Here is an 11977-nt window from a genome sequence, read left to right as displayed (position 1 = left end):
TGGTGTGATGACTTGCACATAAATCATATTTAAGTCAAGCAAATCTGCACAAAGTCATCATCCTCACTCCCTCTTCCAGATTAATCAAAGTTCATTGATAAAATGACTGGCAATGACCCAGGTTACAGCAGTTGGTTGACCTAGGCATCTTCAATGTCTGGCCAAGCTCCACAGTACCTGCTTCAGTTGCCTTCATGGCCCTTGGAATAATTGTTCTCATTATCTCATTTTGCCAAGAGAAGTTTTAATAGAGTGTGGTCACAGTGCATACTACAGCTTCTCGAAGTTGGGGGAATGGGTGGACACCAAACATAAGTGAGCAGCCCTGAAAAGAATTTGGCAAGCCTCACACCAGAAGTTCTAGTCCTCCTTAAATACCCCATATACTCTGGAAAGAAAGATTAAAATTAATTGGAAATTAAATGTTCTGATCCTAAAAAATGAGTAAGTCAAAGAACAAATCATAGAAACATCAATAAAGAGAATGACAACAATGTGACAACATACCAAAATTTATGGGATGCAGTGAAAGCAGTACTTAAGAAAAAATTTATATCTCTAAATGCATATATTAATAAGATAGAGAAAGAATAGATCAATGAATAGGGGATGCAATTATAAAAACCTAGAAAAAGAAAAATTTTTAATTCCCAATTTAACACCAAATTGAATATCTTGAAAATCAAAGGGGTGATTAAGAAAAGTGAAAGTCAGAAGGTCATTGAACTAATAAATAAAACTCAGAACTAGATTTTATGGAGAAAGCAATAAAAATGAATAAACTGTTAATTAATTTTATTTTTTAAATAAGAAGAAAACCAAATTACCAAAGTGAATTTACCTCTAATGAAATAAAGCAATTATTAGGACCTATTTTGTCCAATTATACACTAATAAATCTAACAATATAAATAAAATCGATAAATAGTATAAAAATATAAATTACCAAGATTACCAAAAGAGGAAATAGAATAAACCTATCTTAGAAAAATAAATTATAAAATCCATAAATGAAAAAAAAATCATCCTAAGAAAAAAATCACCAGAACCAAATGGTTTCAGTAGTTAATTCTATCTATCATTAAAGAACAATAAATTTCAATACTATCTGTTTGGAAAAATAGGTGAAACGCTTTGAGTGTGCAATATGACTAACAGGAAAATGTTTTGCATAACTGTTGCACATGTATAAACTATATAAAATTGCTTTGAATTTGAAACAAAATTTTTAAAAATAATTTAAAAAATTTTGTTTACATGTAATTGAGAAAAATAAAACTATAATTAAATTTAAAAAGAAACCCTTTAATCCATAACTTGGAAATTTAGAGTAAAGATATTACATTTCAGTCTCTAATTCTTTAATAATGCCAAAAATTTCTACAAACCAATGAAAAGATTTTCTTTTGGGGGGGGGGGGTTGTTGTTTTGTTTTGTTTTATCTCAGCAAGCTCCAACCTAGTTAGGGTTACAAAGATAGAGAGAAAAAATAACAAAGTTTTCCTTCCTTATCTCCCACTGAAAATTTAATCAAATGAGGAAGTAATTTTTCATTATTTGATATATAGCTTGGAAAACTATTTTAGGTACAAGACTTCATTAAATTCCCCAACCTTCTAAGCTCCCTTTTTGCTACTAATTTAACAAAGTCTTTTTGAATAACTAACTGTTCATCAAGGTAAAGAAGACTCTGTGTTCCTAAAATACTTCTGTGGAAGTCTCATCAAAGTCCACTTTATTGCCTACCGAATATGTTTCTCTCATTAAGCTAGAATGGTTCGGATCAGTTAACCAGGACAAGACAAGACTCAGATATCTTAAAAAAAAGATTGAAATGGTAACTGAAAACAGTTATCATTACATACTAGCTCTATGGGAGGATTGAGGAGGAAAAAAAAAAGATAGAAAAACCTCTTCCAAAGGACAAGAGCAATCTAATTTTAAACAAATTTTAGCAGTTATATATATGCCCTGGACTGATCAAGTCAAGGTTATTACTCATTTTTGGATCAAGGAAGTCTGGTTAATTATTTTTTATTTAAATTTATTTATTTATTTATAATTTTACAATTTTTCTCCTAATCTTGCTTCCCTCCCCTTACCCCACCCACCCACCCACAGAAGGCAGTCTGTGAATCTTTACATTGTTTCCATGGTATACATTGATCTAAGTTGAATGTGATGAGAGAGAAATCATATCCTTAAGGAAGAAAAATAAAGTATAAGAGATAGCAAAATTATATAAGATAAGTTTTTTTTAATTAAAGGTAATAGTCTTTGATCTTTGTTTAAACTCCACAATTTTTTCTCTGGATACAGATGACATTCTCCATCGCAGATACCCCAAAATTGTGCCTGATCCATTAAGTCCATTAAGGTTGATCATCACCCCCATGTTGCTGTTAGGGTGTACAATATTCTTCTGGTTCTGCTCATCTCGCTCAGCATCAGTTCATGCAAATCCTTCCAAAACCTGGTTCATGTTTAACACTATCTGAACTAATTTTCTGAATACCCAGAATCTTCAATCATAACTGTTTCCTAATCTAGGAACTTGACCACATTTAATCTGAACTCAAGGATATTCAAGAGGTTCTCACTGTATTTAGTCTGATCCTGTATGAGTCAGGTCCCACCTATCCTCCTTCCTAAAATCACAAAGACTTACTTAGCTTTCGTGATCTGTAGAACCTTCAAGTTTCACTTGAGTTGACCACCAGGGAGAGCCTACCACTGCCACAGTGATTGATAGACAAGAATAAAAATCAATTATCTGAAATAGTTTTAGAAAGAAATTTATGAGATCATCTGATAGAGAAGGAAATCCATTCTTTATGAGGTTATATAATGTTGTTGTTGGTGTTGTTGCTGTTATATGTCCTTCATTTTTGAAGAGGATCATGACATCTGAGACGTGATACCATAACATGCAAATGAATTGAATTTAAATGAGGGATGGCTGTGCAAAAAAAGTCACCAGTCTCATTTTCTCCTCCAGAATCATCTAGATCCAGTGACCAAATATAGATGAGGACAACTAGATGCAGTGGGAGACTTAGGCCTTTTGTTGTTGTTGTCATATGAAATGGAGTTCAGATAAGGGTGTAAGGACATTTATCTGATTGCCCTCACTTAGGCAGTAAGTGGTCTTCAAGAAAAGATCAGTTTGAGATGTATGTCAACAAATTAGTCAATTTTATTTTGAGAACCCAAATTGAAAGCTTTGCAAAATGATACTTGGGTGTGATCTGAACATTCCTTACAAGTATTTAGCTTCCCTGTCTCTGAGGTCAGCCTGATCTCTATGGTAAGTGTTTTGAACCACATAAAGCTAGGTTCATCAATATTAATAAAAGTTTAATAAAAAAATAAATAAATTTTTCTCTACACATTGCATGTTTTCAATCATAGGTGTCCAGAAGGCAGACACTATATCTATGCTCCGATGCATTCAGGAGGCATTAATAAAGGTGGTTTTATAAGGACTGTAGGAGTGCAATCATTAAAATCATATTAACCTGAGAAGTTCCAACAGTCAGTTTCTCTGAGTATGTAAGCATATACAAGTTAGATGCAAAGACACTCTGGAAACTATCAAAGCCCAACAGGGTTTCTGGCACAAACCTTCTTGAAAAACCCTGCATTAGAAGGCCTATGTCTTCCTTTGAGTCCTGTTCTATACAGTGGCTAAGGCTCTGGACTTAGTATCCTAATCAGCCACAGATATTTACAAGCTGTGTGGTCCTAGGTAACTCACTTAACCTCTTTCTGCCTCTATTTTCTCATCTGTAAAATAAATTAAAATGAATTTGATGACATCTAAGCTCTCTTCCAACTCTGAATCTATAACCCCATGGCTTTTCCTGTTAGAGATTCCCCCACCCCAGCACCTTCTGGATCTGGAATAGACTCTCATGCGATTCTATGAACCCCCTTCCTGTCAACTTCCTCCCTGTTCCACTTGGCCCCCAGTTCTTCCACTCCTGTTGCTAAGTCTTATAGCTGTGACATAAGACTACACAGCTCCTAAATAGCCACAGTTCAGCCCAGAGCCTCTCAGGTCCTGATTGTTGAGAGTTGCATCTCATCCACAAACTTATGGGGCAAGAGTTTCTCAACAACAGTTCCTGTCCCATGAAAGTCAGCAAGGGCTTTGGTCTCTGGATGCCACAAGACTGATCCAGCTTCCTCATCAAGCTGAACAGGAAGAAGTCTAAGTACCCAGCCCAACAGCCTCAAGGCCAGGTACTCATTTCATTATAATGGACTAATCTATTGGAAGACTATGGATACTGAGTCAGCTGCTGACAGACAGGATATGTTGAGTGGTTAAAAGAAAAAAAAAGAATAAGTCAGTGGAAGCCTGCCATCTTCCCATGAGAGGACCACAATCAACAAAATTGTTGGGGCCACACCCAGTAGAGTCCTTCACATCATTCACAGAAACAGAAACTGAAAAGATCTCCACCTGGCTGCCCTTTGCTGGTTCAGTACCATCTTTTGGACCCAGAAGTCAGTTGTGGCAAATAAATAAATCCATCCTCCTCAAAAGAATAACACCTAAGGGTGGTTCGCTACTTCTAACCCCCAGTTTTGACCAATAATGTAATCTGCCTAGAAAAATAAAATGAAAATCAGTAAGGATTTCCTCTTATCCCCCTGTTGAAGACTGGCCAGAAGTAGGGTGAATCAATTAAGGGGAGTTTTCTTCTACATATCTGTATTTGTTTGTGTTCCCTGGGTATCACTTGAACAAGTCTTGTTCTGCCACTGGTTCCTAAGGTTTTTGACAAAGGAAGCACTTGAGGATTAAGGCAATGGTATCTGCCACAAGGTCACTGGCAACCCAGACCTTGTCAGCACAAGAGCATTGCTCTAACAGGTAGACAGATGCCATCCTAAGAGTCAAAGAGACAAAAAGGCAAGTCAGTCAGTCAGTGTCATTAGTAGGGAGACCAAGGAGCAGAGAGAAAAAAGGGAAGTGAGTGTATATGGGCATCTATTCCTTTTTTCTCATTTTTCCCTGCTCTCTCTCTCTCTCTCTCTCTCTCTCTCTCTCTCTCTCTCTCTCTCTCTCTCTCTCCCTCCCTCCCTTTCTCTCTCCTCTCTCTCTCTCTCCCTCCCTTCTTCTTCCTCTCTTCCTCCCTTTCTCCCCCTCCTCCCCTTCTTTCTCTGTCCTCTATCAGCTTAGTGTAATAAAGCATTCCAGACCAAGAATCAGGAGTTCAGAATTCTACTCACTTCTCCTGTCTCTGGTTCAGTTTCCTTATCTGTACAATGAAGAGATTGAATTAAATATATTAAGAGACCTTTTAGCTCTAGTTTTAGTCAACTAATCACTAAGTCTCTCAACGTTAACAAAGGTTTAACTCTGAGAGAAAAATCCCTGGCAGAAGAAGAGTAATAATTACTGTCCAGGGCTCTTCCCTTCCTGAGTAACCCTGTTAGATCCCTTGGGTTCTATGATCATCATTTTGTAGATGACACTAATCTACATCTATGCCCTCAGTCTCTCTCCTGAGGTTCACTCTTTACTGTCTAAAAGGCATTTCCAGGAGCATATGCTATAAACAACTTCATTTTAATACATTTAAAATAGCATTTGTCTTTACCCCTCCCACCCCATCCCATACCACACCACCACCACCACCACCCCTTCTGGTTTTCTAACTTCCCTATTTCTATCAAGGGCATCATCATCCTTCCGGTCACACAGGTTCTCAATCTCAGAGTTATTCCTGATTCTTTTCTTTACCTCATCACTACCCTTTATATTCAATCACTTGCCAAGTCTTGTCAATTCTACCTCCATAACAGCTCTCCCATCTATCTCCTCTCTCTCCCCTTGCACAGCTACCCTTTGATTTCAGACTTCCCTCATCTCACAACTCACCTATTACCTAGTCTTTTAATTGGCCAACCTGCCTCAAGTCTTTCCCTTCATAGGTTTGACCATGTCACATACCTTAGTTGTCCAGTTGTCCCTTTTTCTACTTGTGCTCTTAAATAAAATAAATTTACTGATATTTTCTACTTCTTAGATCTCCATAGTATTCCATGTATCTCTACTCCCACCCTTCTCCAAGAGCCATCCCATATGGCAAATAGTTTGGTGGGTTTGTTTTGGGGTTTTTAAGGGGGGAAGATGGCATAATTGATTGTTTCATTGAGAAAAATCCAAAAATATTAAAATTGTCTTTACAAGTAATTGGTGGAAAATATTAAATACAAAAATGTATACAATGTGTAATACCTATGGATTCCCACCTCGATCAAATTGTTCAGGAGTTTCTTTTCATAACTCTTCCTTCAAGTCCCACTGGTCTTTATAATTTAGTTTTATTTACTTTTAAGTCTACTCACATTGTTGTAGTTACTGTGTATATTGTTTTCTTAGCTTTGTTTACTTCACTCTTCATCAGTTCATATAAATCTTTCCATGTTTCTCTATATTCATCACCACATCATTTTTACAGCACACTATTTTATATATATATATATATATATATATATATATATATATATTTAACCATTCCCCATTCAATGGGCATCTATTTTGTTTCTATTTCTTAATTATCACCAAAAAAGTATTGCTATAATTATTTTGGAGTATATAGGTACTTTCTTTTTAACAATGACTTGGAGTATAAGCCTAATAATAGAGTCTCTGGTTCAAGGCATGTATATTTTAGTAATTTTATTTGCACATTTCTACATTCCTTTCCAAAGTGGTTGTACCATTTCACAGTTCCACTAACATTGTATAAGGGTGTCTATCAATCCATAATCCCTCCATTATTGACTGTTGTCATTTTCCTCCCTAATTTTCAAGGTATGAGGTGAAATTCAAGATTGCCTTGATTTGCATTTCTCTTGGTATTAGAAATTTAGAGCAGTTTTCAAGTAGTTGTGAATACTTTGTAGTTCCTCTTTTGAGAACAATTTGTTCATATATTTGGGAATTTGTTTATTGGGGAATAACTAGTTGGTGCAATGGATAGAGCACTGGTCTTGGAATCAGGAGAACAGTCTCAAACACTGGATGCTTACTTACTAGCTGTGTGACCTGGGGCAAAGTCATTTAACCCTGATTGTCTCACATTCAAGCCATTCTCCAGTCATTCTGATTTCTATTTGACCACTGGACCCAGATGGCTCTGGAGGAGAAAGTGAGGCTGGTGACTTAGCATGGCACCTCCTCACTTAAGTCGATTCATGTACTTGTCATGGCATCTACCCTGCTGTCATGGTCTTCTTTGAGAATGAAGGACAAGCAATACCAAATCCTTATTAGAGAAATTTGATACAAATTTTTTTCCGTACAACCACTTCCCTAAGTGCATTAATGTTGACTGTGCAGAATCTTCTCAGTTTCAAATAATCATAGTGACCAATTTTAGTCTTTTTTATTGTTTGGTTAGGAATACTTCTCTTCAGAGGTAGGAAAATTGGGACTGTAATGCACTGTTAGTGGAACTGCAAACTGATCCAACCATTCTGGAAGAAATTTGGAACTATGCCCAAAGGGCAATAAAATTGTGTATACCCTTTGATCCAGCAATACCACTACTAGGTCTATAGTACAAATAGATCTTAAAAATAGTAAATGTCCCACATGTTCAAAAATATTTATGTTATTTTCATAGTAGCAAACCAGAAATTTAGGGGATATCAATTGAGGAATAATGTTTGTGGAGTACTATTGTTGTGTAAGAAACCATGAATTTAGAAAAGCATGGAAAAATTGTAAGATCTGATACTGAGTGAAATGAGCAGAACCAAGAAAATATTGTACACATTAACAACAACATTGTGAGATGATCAACTATGATAAATTTAGCCTTTCTTAAAATTTCAGTGATCTAGGATAATCCTGAAAGACCTATTATGGAAAATATCATCCACATCCAGATTAAAAAAAAAACTATGGGATCTGAATGCAGAGCAAAAAATATTATATGTTCACTTTTTAAAACTTCTTTTTTGTTTTTTCTGTCTTACTCATGCTTTATCCCCCCACTTAGTTCTAATTTCTCTTTCACATCATGACTAAAATGGAAATATATTAAACAAAATTGTACATATACAACTTTTACCAAGTTATTTTCTTCCATAGAAAAGGGGGAGAGAAGGGAAGGTGGCAAAAAATTGTGAAACTCAAAAACTTGCAAATGGATGAATATTGAAAACCTTTGCATGTAATTGGAAAATAAAACCAAAAATAAATAAATGAAAATACTTCTCTTCCCCATAACTATGAGAAGTATATGATCTCTCTTCTCATTTTTTAAATCATATGATCTTTAATATTAAGATAATGTATCTATTTATAATGTACTGTAAAGTGTGGTGTAAGATGTTGCTCTAAGCTTAATTTCTACCAGTTTTATAAAATAGGGAGCTTTTAACCTAGGTAACATTTTTTTTACTTAAACACTGGTTTATTAATTCTTTTTTTAATCCCTTTTTTCTAGTCTGTTCCATTGTTCTATCTTTCTATTTTTTTTTTTTTTAGTTTTTTGCAAGGCAATGGGGTTCAGTGGCTTGCCCAAGGCCACACGGCTAGGTAATTATTAAGTGTCTGAGGTCAGATTTGAACTCAGGTACTCCTGACTCCAGGGCCAGTGTGCCACCTAGCTGCCCGTATCTTTCTATTTTTTTTAACAAGTATCAGATGATTTATAATATAGGTTGAAGTCTGAAAGTATTATTTCCCCTTTGTCCTTTCATCTTTTCGCCACTTCCCTTTATAGCCTAGATCTTTTGTTTTTCCAAAGGCATTTTGTTATTATTTTATAAAGCTATAAAAAAATTCTCTTGGTGATTTGATTGGTATAACATTAAAAATGTAAATCTTGGGGGCAGCTAGGTGGTACAGTGGATAGAGCACTGGCCTTGGAGTCAGTAGTACCTGAGTTCAAATCCGACCTCAGACACTTAATAATTACCTAGCTGTGTGGCCTTGGGCAAGCCACTTAACCCCATTGCCTTGCAAAAACTAAAAAAAAAAAAAAAAAAAAAGAGTAAATCTCTGTAGTATTATCCTCAGCAATGAGTATTCTTCCAGTTATTAAGTTATTCTTTAATTCTTTAAGGATTGTTTTGTAATTGAATCTATTCAAGTCTTTTGAATGCTTTGGGAGCTTGATATTAAAATATTTCATATATTTTTGAAGAGGAATTTCCCTATCATTGCTTCTTGTGTTTTGTTATTATTTTATAGAAATGCTGCCGATTTTTGAATATTTATTTTGGAATCTGCAAGTTTGCTGATGTCATTAGTTGTCTCAATTGATATCTTTGCTGATTCTCTGGGTTTTTTCAAGTACACCATCATAACAGCCAACAAGGATATTTTTAGCTCTTCTTTACCCATCTTTATTCCTTTAGTTCCTTCTCTCATCTTATTGCTATCACTAGCATTTCAAGAATTATCAAACAATAATGAGAAGAGTAGGCATCCTCACTTCATGCCATTATTTACTGAGAAAGAGTCTAGTATATCCTTATTATATATAATACTTGTTATTGGTTTTAAAGAGATGTTTCTTTGAGACTAAAAAAAAGTCCTCAATCTATATTTTGTGCAGTTTTTAGAATAACAGAGTTATACTTTATGAAAATTTTTTCTATATCTATCAAGATGATCGTGTTGTTTTGGATGTTTTATGGTTTTCAAGATTATTATGTTGATTATTTTCCTAGCATTGAACCATCATAGATAAATTCCATATGATCATAATGCATGATTGTAAGAACAGTCTGATGAAATTTTGTTTAAAATTTTTGAGTCAATACACATTAATGATAAAACTCTATAGTTTTATTTCAGTCTTTGATTAAAATGAACCTGGTAGAGTTCTTTCTTTCTGAAATTTTTAGAATAATTCACAAATCATAGATACTAAACGATCTTTTAAAATTTCGTAGAATTTTCCTTTGAATCCATCAGATTCAAAAATTTTTTCTTTGGTAGTTCCTTTACAGTCAGATCCCATTTTCTCTTTCCCTTTAGGTTTTTGTATATTAGTTACTCTCTTGCCAACTATTTGGAGACAGACAGACAGATGGATAGAAAAATGCACACATATTCATATGGATTTTTTATCCTTTCTGTTAGTCTAATAGATTTTTCTTTCCTCTCCTCTCTTCAGCTAATCCTGTTCATTAGATTTTTTAAGTTTATTTTTTGAGTTCCTTTAAAAAATTATTTCTTGGGGCGGTTAGGTGGTGCAGTGGATAGAGTACCAGCCCTGGAGCAGCCAGGAGTACCTGAGTTCAAATCCAGCCTTAGACATTTAATAATTACTTAGCTGTGGACCTTGGGCAAGCCACTTAACCCTATTTGCCTTGCAAAAAAGAAACCTCAAAAATTATTTCTTTCACTCTTCACCTTATTCATCTTTTCTTTCTGTTTATCCTGGATCTTTATTCTTTGATTCATGACCACTATAATTATCTAGTCTCTCTTTTCTCTATATTCTTCATAGGATCAAAGCTTTTAAGAGGGTCTGCCCTCTTTCTTTCAAAGTCTAAAGAAGACCCATTCCAATCTTCACAATAGCTTAAGAAAAAGAACCTTTGACCAGGAAAATAAATTTATAAAAACTTGTAGTAATTATTATATTTAACATAATCCCATTTTGATCAAAGATGATGTGATTACATCAGCTATAAATCAACTAAGAACATGAAGGTCATCTTGAAAGGAAAAATAACATCTCTAAGAGATCTAAGGCTGCTATAAGAATGGTCAGACAATAAACATGATGTCTATGAGGAGAGAGTCGATACATTTACAGAGTCAAGGGCAAATTACAAAGATCAAAAGGGAGCAGTCCACTTTACTGGAATCATGGTCAGTTTTTGTAAAAGTTTCATGTGGTTCAGAAAAACATGGAAATCCTTTTTCTGTCTTATATAGAAGGTACTATGTCTCTTTTAATTCTAGCTTCTCAGAAACATTCAGTTCCAAATTTTCCCTTTTGTTTATCTTTCTGTTAGACTTATCCAAAAATGATAAAGGGATAGTTGTCTCCCATTACTATTGTGTTACTGTCTGTATCTTCCTAAAGATCAAATAATGCTTCTTTAATGAATTTGGATGCTAAGCTATTCGGAATGTATAAGTTTATTGGTTTGTTGTCAAAAGTTCCTTTCAGCATAATGCAATTTCCTTGTTTATCCATTTTTATTTTTTAAAGTTTGCTTTTGTTTTGACTGATAGCATAATGGTAACCCTTTCTTTTTTGGATTCACTTAATGCATAATAATTTTTTCCATCTTTTCAGTTGTATTTTATGTATGTTTTTATTTTTTAAATGTTTCTTGTAAGCAATACATAGTAGGATTTTGTGTTCTTATCCAGTGTCATTCTTTCTAATTTTATTGAATCACTTAATCGACTAATGTTTAAAGTTATGAGCAAGTTATATTTTCTTTCATTCATCTCTAAAATTAAGAGTTTTATCAAGTTATGATTTGTTTCCCTATTCTACTATAAATGCAATAAAATGTTTCTTTAATTACTTGAATCATTTTTATGAAGATCCTATTCCTACTGGATCCCTTCCCTTCCCTTTCCCCTCACCTTGATCCCATTTTCTTGTTTGTTATCTCTTTCCTTTTAGGGTTTTATTTATTAGTTACTAATTTGGAGATAGATAGATAGATAAATAAATATGCACACATTCATATAGATTTTTTTATCCTTTTTGTTTATCTAGTAGATTTTCCTTTCCTCTCCTCTCTTCAGCTAATTCTGTTCATTAGGTTTTTTTAATTTTATTTTTTGAGTCCTTTTAAAAATTATTTCTTTCACTCTTCACCTTATTCATCTTTTCTTTCTGTTTATTTTGGATCCTTATTCTCTGATTCATGACCACTATAAGCAACTGCTCGCTCTCTCTCTCTCTCTCTCTCTCTCTCTCTCTCTCTCTCTCTCTCTCTCTCTCTCCTCTCTATTCTTCATAAGATC

This window comes from Macrotis lagotis, chromosome 6 (genome assembly GCF_037893015.1).
Source record: "Macrotis lagotis isolate mMagLag1 chromosome 6, bilby.v1.9.chrom.fasta, whole genome shotgun sequence".
NCBI classification, from domain to species: Eukaryota; Metazoa; Chordata; class Mammalia; order Peramelemorphia; family Peramelidae; genus Macrotis; species Macrotis lagotis.
Note: the sequence above shows the minus strand (reverse complement) of the source record.